The sequence below is a fragment of the Aquila chrysaetos genome, chromosome Z, assembly GCF_900496995.4.
Source record: "Aquila chrysaetos chrysaetos chromosome Z, bAquChr1.4, whole genome shotgun sequence".
NCBI lineage: Eukaryota > Metazoa > Chordata > Aves > Accipitriformes > Accipitridae > Aquila > Aquila chrysaetos.
The window spans coordinates 52,723,642-52,732,859 of record NC_044030.1 but is presented as its reverse complement, the minus strand read 5'-3'; the positions used below and the strand labels follow the sequence as shown (position 1 = coordinate 52,732,859).

Sequence of the window (9,218 nt, the reverse complement as noted above, 5' to 3'; positions counted from 1 at the left end):
TATAATCTGTCGTGTAAAGAGATATTCTCCAGCATTCCTGAGTTGAAGAGACATCCTAAACATTCAACCAGGTTTTAATTTGCTGATAAGCAGCAATAGGAGATCACCCTGGCAGCTGTATAACAAGTAAATATATATTTCAACAGTTTTGTAGAGTAAGCAATTTTGCTTAATCAACCAAAAAGACTATTTTAGAACTGAATATGGCCTGACAAAGCAGAACATGAGTTCTTTGGCACATGTACTATCTGATGTGGCAGCAAAGAAGTCCTGATGAGGATTAAGCAACACATCTCAGTAGATCTGTGTGGACTAACAGTGGCCATGCTGAGAACCAAGCATGACACTGCTGCATTCCATTTAAGGGGCTTACAAGTCATATTGGCATTAAAAACCAGGATGATGGAGTCTGCTGTCTACTTTGAGTCTGAATCACTGCTCCAGGAACTCTGGGCAACTTTCCTTCATGTAATTTTGCTTCAGGAACAGGTCTTAATCCATTTAGCATATGACCAACTATTCCTCTTTCATCTGATAAAGTATTCCTGATGATCAGCATTTTTCCAAGTCCTTCCACTTCAAGATGCTACAGAAAGTGCACTGGCAATTTGGCATTCAGGACTTAAGCTGGCTTGGATAGATTTTCCCTTTTCCCTTGGCCCCTTCACTGCCTTATGTACACAACCACTGGGAGGTTTTCTATTGAAATCATCAGTCATTGCTTCTGCTAAAATTAGAAGGTATTTGCTATATAAGGAGATCAAAATTATATTATGACCCTTCCTTACACAGGTTTCTAATGTAAAACTCCTGGTTTAGGGCATAGTAAATCAAAACCACAAATGCTACAGTAAGCAGAATTTAAGCAGAGATATTCTGGCTATAATTAGGTGCTACTATCACTAACACTTGAGTCTGATTACATTAGAATTTGAAAATAGAAATTGCCATTTCTCCAAACGAAAATATGGCTGAGGCAGGAATGATTTTTCTAATTTTTGACAAAACCATTTATTATAGGAAAAGCCAATTCAAGAAAACAAAGAATTTTTCTACAAGAACGCACCTGTCTCAATGAAACTGCAAACATGGAATGGTGTTTGTTCTTGAAATAACAGGGATGGGTAACTCAAATACACTTAATGAGAAACAAGAGTTGGATGGGCTGGTCATTTACTTGACAAAGGGAGATACGGGAATACAATTGGTGTCCACCTCCTAAACAGCCCTGTTGCATGTCTGGATCACAAGTAGTGGACGGTTTCCAAACCAGTTCTACTGGGACGTGAAGTCTGGAAAATGGTGAGGGAATCAGCAGATAAATTTACTTGCTGGGAAAGAGGCAAGGGAGTTGGTTTATTCTTTGTTAATGATCATATTTCAAAGATATTGCTGACTGAGTTATTAAAATCATGTGTCATTTTATAAGTCTAAAAATATACATATATTAACACTGAAAAATTACCAACTACCAACACGCCAATATTTGTTCCTGTTGAAATATCTGACAGAACTCCAATATGCACAAACTTTATTCTAACATTTTTCCAAGCAATTCTTCATCAAAATTAATATGAAAAGCACATTCTATTGCATTAGTATAAACTGTAACCACAAATTGGAAATACTGATACTTTCTTAAGGCCACATTCTAACAGCTTTATTTAGATGGGATATTTTATGAAGCATTATAGACATCACGCAGTCTTGTAAGCTCTGTAATCATTTTGAAAAACTTTGCAGATAATGCTTTCCAAGACCTGGCTAAATCACTCTTTGTATTACAATAGTCACCACCATACTTCTAATGGTTTGTAGCAAAATAAAATTTTTGCAGACTCTTCAGCTGAGGAAAAGAGCTGGCATCTCTACAAAATGTAATCCTACAAGTCCTCGGTGTCCAGAGTCAAAGGCTACTGCTTTCTTCCATGGGCTTGCCTTTCTCCAGGACTTCATGGTTCCCATCCAAGACAACACATGCAACCTGAAAATGAGTTGCCAGGAAAGAATCAAGAAAACTTCTTAGGCTATACATAGAGATACACATACTTACGGATCTGTATCTATATATCTGTAGCTACATATCTATATCTATATCCATATGCATGTACATGTGCACACACACACATGCACTCAGAGTGAGGAGTACAACTTGTGCTTTGGAAAATATCCTGCGGCTTTTAGTTTTTGCATATGATTCCACAACAGTAGCAACTCCTGGAATTGCAAGGAGTAACAGGTTACAGTCTACTGAAGGTAAGAGTCACACTCTTAAGTCATACTTGTAAAGCTTCCCATGCAAACAGTTGTGAAATCATCTTTAATCACCTTTTCTCTACTTTACAATGGGTTGCAATGAAAAGGTATTTTATACGACATTATTTACATGCTATTTCTCATAGAAACCTGCAAAAATCCTTAAGCTTTATAAATGTTGACCAAATAGGGAGTAGAAAACTTAGGAGCCTAGTAATAGAATAATTAGCACTGGTAGCCTTAATTACTGAAATTACTGCCCAGTGGTGGCTTGCAAGTAGTAACTGCTAATTCTTCAAAAAGCAAAACATGAAACTAATTTTACTAATGTGTTTCAATAATTAGATAAGCGTGAAACTCTATGAGTGCAAGAGTCTGTGGCAAATAAGTGTTCAGACAAGTTCACCTAAAATTCCTGTTTCAAAATACACTGTGCATTACCTTAGACCCCTGCTGGTGTAAGTTGATTTGATTTCCACTCATCTGCTCCAACACCAACTTAATCACTGCAACAACAACAAAAGGCACAAACAAGAATCCTGAATATCCATAAGTGCATCTCAATGCACTTTTATAAAGGGGTCAGATCTCTTTAGGGAAATTGCAGATTTGGACCTGAACATACAAGAGCAGACAGCATATCACCCACACTACCGTGGAGTCATAAGATGAATCTTTATACTTATGAGTGTTGGGCTGATATGTTAAATGAGACCAAACACGAGGCATATAAACTATTATTTCACCACAAGTATGATGTGTCCTTCATTAACAGTAAAATAGTTAGTCCGATATAATAGTCTATGTAAGTTCAGTCAGAAACTGGTGGAATACAAAGTAGATATTCCAGTCTGCTCCATATTCCTGAACTGGTTTCCTACAGAGTACTTCCTTAGCTGAGAACATTTTAAAATTATAGTTCCAAGAGAAGATTATATCTGCCAGACTTTTGTAAGCACCATGCACTAGATCTTCTTTAAATTGTGCTACGGATAAGGGATAGAACCAGATGGGTACATGACAGCAGGTCTGTAGTTTAAAAAAAAAAAAACAAAAAAACCCCCCAAAAACCCTACAGCTTAGTCTACAGCTCACAGATTAAGAACTAACAGCAGAAGGGATCACCAGCCAAAGCTGATGATTTGGGCCCAGAGTGAGGTTTCAGCTGAGCATAAAGTTTCAGCCAGTGGTCTGGAATGAGAGCTGGATCCAGGCTGGAGCACCAAGCTTAGAATAAGCTGATAAACCACAGCAGGAACTGGATCAGATGGAGGATGCCAGGCTACAGTTAACAGAGAGAGGTCAGAAACAGGTGTGATTCAGGTATGGGTTAGTTGGATAGGGATTCATTTGAGACCAGATGGACAGATAAGAGGGGATTTTGTATGTGAAGCTAAGACCCAATACTAGATTCGCCTTATCACGAAGGAGTTAGCAACTGGAGTTCACTTGCTCTGGTAGCGCAACAATAGGAATTGAAACAGCTGTGGTCCACGTAAACTGTTACTGATCTGGCAGGAGCTAGGCTAGGGTTAGTCTAGTACCTGGAGGATGTCCCTGGCTGGATTTTACAGGCTTTATCAAAAGGGTTATTGCTATACCTTCAGCGTTCACAATGTTTTGGGCTGCAGAGTCTGTGTGCAGATAAAGTGAAACAACTGCAGATCAGTCTCTGTGCACCAAAGGACTTTGCTCACTGGTCTTAAACTGATATGTAGGCCATGCTTACCTTAACCCTGTAAAGATTTGTTCCAATTTCTAACTTCCTCTTTTTAAAAGGGAAGGAAGTTGACATGAAAAATTAGCTATATTGGATAAGCCAGGCAACCAAATAGCAAAAATAGCAAAATTCACAAATACTACTGGTTTTATTTTTTTTTTTTTCTTGTCTGTCTGGGTGCATTAGCTATCCTACTTGCCTAACAGTAGAGATACAGTATGTATCTTGGGGAAGAGCCATCTAGGTGTTACCTATGAACACTCTGAAAACAGAAAAACCACAGAAGCAGAAGGTCCTTTGAGCCTTTCTCCATGAGTTCCTGGCAGTTCTGTATCTCATTCTTTACCTTCCATGATGCACGTCAGAGAACTTGCCATCTCTGTGTCTCCTGGAGGACACATCTTTGTATAGCTTCATTTTTTTATCCTCTCCTGCCCTGCATTTCATTATTTTTCTAAAAAGCAAAATACTTGTCATGTGCCATAAAGCTCTGCTTGCATCCAATTCCCATTTCCCCAAAGTAGAACTCCGTTTGCATAGGTAAATAAACATACTGTTTAAATTAGGGCTCCATTTTGTTGAGGGTATGGAAAGGAAGGCGGGGTCAGAGGAAAAAGTGCCAAAAGCTGTTTTTCTGTGTTGAGCAAACATGTGGGAAACCAGCATTTGCTTCAGGGCAGAATTTGTTTCAAAAGAAGAACACTGTGTTTGTCATCAAAGACTGGGGGATTTGCAACCCTAACCACATCTTCAAAGTCTTATGGAGTCTGACAATAAGAAAAAGAAGTGTGGATAGCTAGAGACAGAGAAAGTCCTTACAGACATACAATCAGTAAGTGTGAGTGAAATGCAGGAAACACAAAGCAGGCAGAAAGCGACAGAACAGATTCCACTGAGGAGTGCACAGCTCTGCTCTCTCTCTACAGAGCTGCAGCCACATGGGTTGGGAGTGAGAGGTATAACATACTAATGAGTCTGAGCTAGGGTGATGCCAACACAGCAAAACAGGTATTTTTATTTCTGAAGTAGTTGTAAGCTACTAGTTTACCTGTTTGTGCAGTAAGAGCTGTGGAGTAACATCATGAAGGGCACCATAGCCCAGATCAGTGCCAAATATCAGGACATCCTGAAATTAATAGAAGTTTTCTTTATTCTCTTCCACAAGACCAAAATTTCACCCTAGTGTAATGAAAAATTCCTCTTCCAGTCTAGCATCTATGATTTTTTTCTATTCCAGTTGTGGGTTTGGAACAATTCTTCCTTTGTGTTTTGGCTGGAAATGACTTTTCATTCGCCAGCTGCATTGCAGCTATTGCTACTGTACCTCTACACCTTTGCTGCTGCTCTGTTGTGGAGACCTTTTTTCTGATCAAAGCTTTTCCCCAGACTCATCTATTGGCTGTCTCTCATCCAGACATCTAGAACAATGTTTCCCTAGTGGACTGTTTTCTTAATAACTAAGAGCTCCTTGTCAAGATCCCTGTGTGTCTATCTTGCCTCTAGTGGGAACGTGAGTAGAAGATAAGTCTTCATACATACCAGCCCTCTCAAACGGAGCTGGCTCCAGGCTATATAACGTCACTATGTAATTTAGCTTTTAGCAATAATTTAAATTTGGATGAAGTTCATATTTTTCATGAGTTATTAGCTAACTTCAAAAAGCAATAGCTTCATAGTCCCATCAAGACATAAGGACTGCTACACAATTACAGAAGCTATCACAGAGGAGACAAGGTATTTAACAACTGGCATGTCCTAAGACTTTTGTTTTTTTTTTTTTACACCATTTTACTTCAGTGAGGCTAGATCTTGACACTGAGTGAGTAGTTCACAATCAGTATGTCCTTAGGAACAAAGAGTCCTCCTTTTCTATAAGTGGGGTTGCCTATGGAAGGGGTTAACAGTAAATAGCACAGAATTGTTCCATTAGGGAATGACTGTAAACACTGAGGACTTCTTCCGTTTCTTTCCCTCCTGTAGTTACTGTGTTTTTCAAGTGAGCGGTTTGGCAACCCTGAAACTTTAGCCTTTATTTCTAGATATAAATCAGAGAACCGTCCCCTAATGTTCACAGTTGCTATATAAAATATGATTCTTTCAAGTTTTTAAGTGGTCCAGTGTACGAAATATAAGAAATTGCAGAACACATAAATCTAAGGGGTTTATATTCAAGTCAATGACTCGCTTTTAACATAATGCAGACAGGATACTGAAGTGCCAAGGTTGAGGGTGAAGGTAACAAAGCTATAGTAAGAATTAGTGCCATTTTTCCCTTCAGCTTTTTCAGCCTGCCTAAGACAGTAATGCAGAGATGTATACAGCTACTGTGATAGAAACATCTTTTAAAAACTAATTAAAAGCTCAGAAATCATTCAGACATAAACGATATTTGTGCATGGATTTGTAAATGGAATATCAGTGATCTCATGCAGTTTTATTAAAGAAGCCACAGAATTTGCCTGTTGCAGATGCAGCATCTGCTCTGTGTTTGAGTCCTCTCAAAGGTGCTAACAAAGTATTAGGGGTCAACATGGGCTTTCAGCGAGTTGTCCCTCCATTGATGCTACTTTCCCAAATGGGAACCTACCACACTGGGAGAACGGTGTACCTTGTTTCAGGTAAACTACATCCCTAAAATGTTAGTGTGACTAGAGACATTAAGAGAGCTGCAGTCGAAGATAATCCATCTGTGCAAATAAAGAAGAGTTTACTTCCAACAGTGATGGTGGAGTTTGCTGGGGATGTAATTCCTCACAGGCAGTAAGCATTTTATTGCCAATATCTCACTTTTCATTGCACCTGAACTTCTGACTATCTATTAACTGTTGGATATTCATTACATAAATATGAATGGTGGCTCTGTTCTCTATATTTCACTTTTTTTTTAATGACTGAAATCTGGCAACACAGTCTTGGATCAATCTAACAACACTTCAATAGCTTTTGGGAATTTTTGGTTTTTTTCAACATAAGAAAAAAATGTTTTCACAACCACTACACATGCTGTAATAATATCCAAACAAAAAAATCTCATTGCCTGAGGACAATGCGGAAACATGGAAACCTTGCTGGAATAATCCATCCACGCAAATGAACAGGAATTTATCTGTGTGTGTGCTCTCCTTAATGTCTGCTGGATTTCATTCATACAAGTCAATATGGCCACCACCCTGGGCTCAGAGCTGCCGGGGTCTGGGCAGGGCCCTCCCCACCTCCTGCTGGTTGTCCCAGGCCAAACCCTGATGGGACCTGAGCTGCAGGTGAGGGACAGGCCCCATGGCTGTGTCAAGAGCTGCCCTCACAGCCAGGCACCATGGGTCCTGGCCCCACAACCATGCCAGGGGCTGCACCCACAGCTGTGTCTAATGGAGCTCGTCTGCCAGGGGCTTTGCCCAAAATGGGGCCGGGACACAGCGGCAGGCAACAGCCCTGTGGGCTTCCCTAACCCACTGCACCCAGGGCAACCCCTGCCACCCAGTTCCCCAAACACTTTAATGAAGATCAGGTGAAGGGTATGGCATTTTACTAGTCTGGGGAGTCTAATCTTCAATGTTGTGTAATGTCTGGCCTACACAACAAGCATTAGCCCGTCCTCAGCAGTCATTTCGTGGCCATCCAGGATGACCTTGCTGGGCGTCCCTCTGGGCAGAGGGCAATGCCCCCTGTGCCCTGCCCCAGGCTCCCAGTTCACTGCTCTGGAGCAGTGTTTTGGAAACAGCAATCCCACAGCCATGGCTGAGGCTCCCTTGCTGGAGCTCCAGCAGAGCAGCCAGTCTGCCACCAATGGCACCATCCATTTCATGGCACTGGCTGTGGACACTGGCTAAAAGGGAGTAAGTCCTTGTAGCCTACTACATGTTAGCACTGACTGAGGCCTTCAATGATGAAATGGCCCAGGTGGAGCCACATAGAGCCTGGGACAGCTCTTGGACCTGGCTGTCACTTTGGAGAGGTGCCTGATGGCATGCAAGAGAGAGCACCAGAGCCCTTGGAGGACCCCAGCGACACTTTTCTCAACTTTACTTACCACCCACAAAGGAGAAGCCCATGGAGATGGGCACCACTCAACCTCACCCAACACCCCAAGAGTGAAGACACAGGTTGGGGGAAGGATCACGCTACTGCTGTGGTGAGAAAGGCCACTGGCTGGAACAGCCTCCATGCCCAGACCACTGCAAAGAGAGTGCAGTCAGGAGGCATCTGCAACAGCACCCTGCCACACAGTACTCCTTGTCGTCATCCTCTTGGAGTGGGTGCACTGTCCAGTCCACTGTGCCCACAGTTTTGTGGCCTCTGAGTTTGTCTTGAATGCCCAAATGCCTGCTTGGCCCCAACATACCTCAGCCATGTTCATTGCTATGGATGGGAGCTGTGGAGATGTTCACCTTAGGGTAAACCACGGGCCTTGAACAGTCAGAGATTCTTGTGTACCCACCTCTATCCTGTCATCCTCAGGCTGTCTTGGCTCCAGAAACACAACCTTATCATTGACAGCTGGTTGGGATCCTTGTGCTGATGAGTTGTCACCCTCAGCTCCCAGTTCATCTTCCCTTATGCTGCCACTCCAGTCTTGCTGCTTCCTGACTCAGAAGTGTTTCTTTGTCTTCTCAGCTTTGGATTTAAAACTTGTTCAGTGGAAAGAGCAACTAAAATTAGATGACTGTCCCCTCAATATCATTCATTAAATAACCTAGTGGTTTTTGTCCTCTTCCCAAAGGATAACTGTCTTGTCACAAAAATCACAACTTCAGATGTCAGTCTTCTTAACAGTCTTCTCATTAAGAAAGAGAGAGCTGAAAGACCTTAGTAAAGTGCCATTTCACTTTAAGTGGTCCATAAAAACTGAGCTGCATAAAAGATATGACAGCATTCTGGCATTGTAGTACCCCTGGTATACCCAGTCTTTGACTATGTGAGATTGACAGTCTCCGAGTGCTTCAGTTTCTGACTTCTTCAAAGAATGAGAGATATTTTTAAACTTGCGGTGGTACAAACTTACGTCTATTTCTCTCTACCCAGTAGCTTAGTGGGCTATCATAGAGGTCACAGAACTTATATACTTTTTCTCCCCCTCCACGCAAAGGTCAATGGATAGTTTTTATCTGGTTTTGGTATTGCATGATGACCACAGCACAGCCTAGCCTTTGCCCAGCATGTGTGTACTATCTGAATTTAACACGTCATTGCCTTGGCACACCACTCCCACACACTGAACCAGTTTTATGAACCCTAGATAGAGGAC

General features: G+C 41.5%; 1 long non-coding RNA gene across 1 annotated transcript; it reads right to left on the bottom strand.

The window, feature by feature from the left end:
- Positions 1-1,639: 1,639 nt before the first annotated feature.
- Positions 1,640-8,949, bottom strand: LOC115337274. The gene is made up of 3 exons (XR_003922071.1): positions 8,412-8,949; positions 2,698-2,762; positions 1,640-1,984 (listed from the first exon to the last, which is right to left on the bottom strand). It is a non-coding gene; the product is annotated as an uncharacterized LOC115337274 (long non-coding RNA).
- Positions 8,950-9,218: the final 269 nt, after the last annotated feature.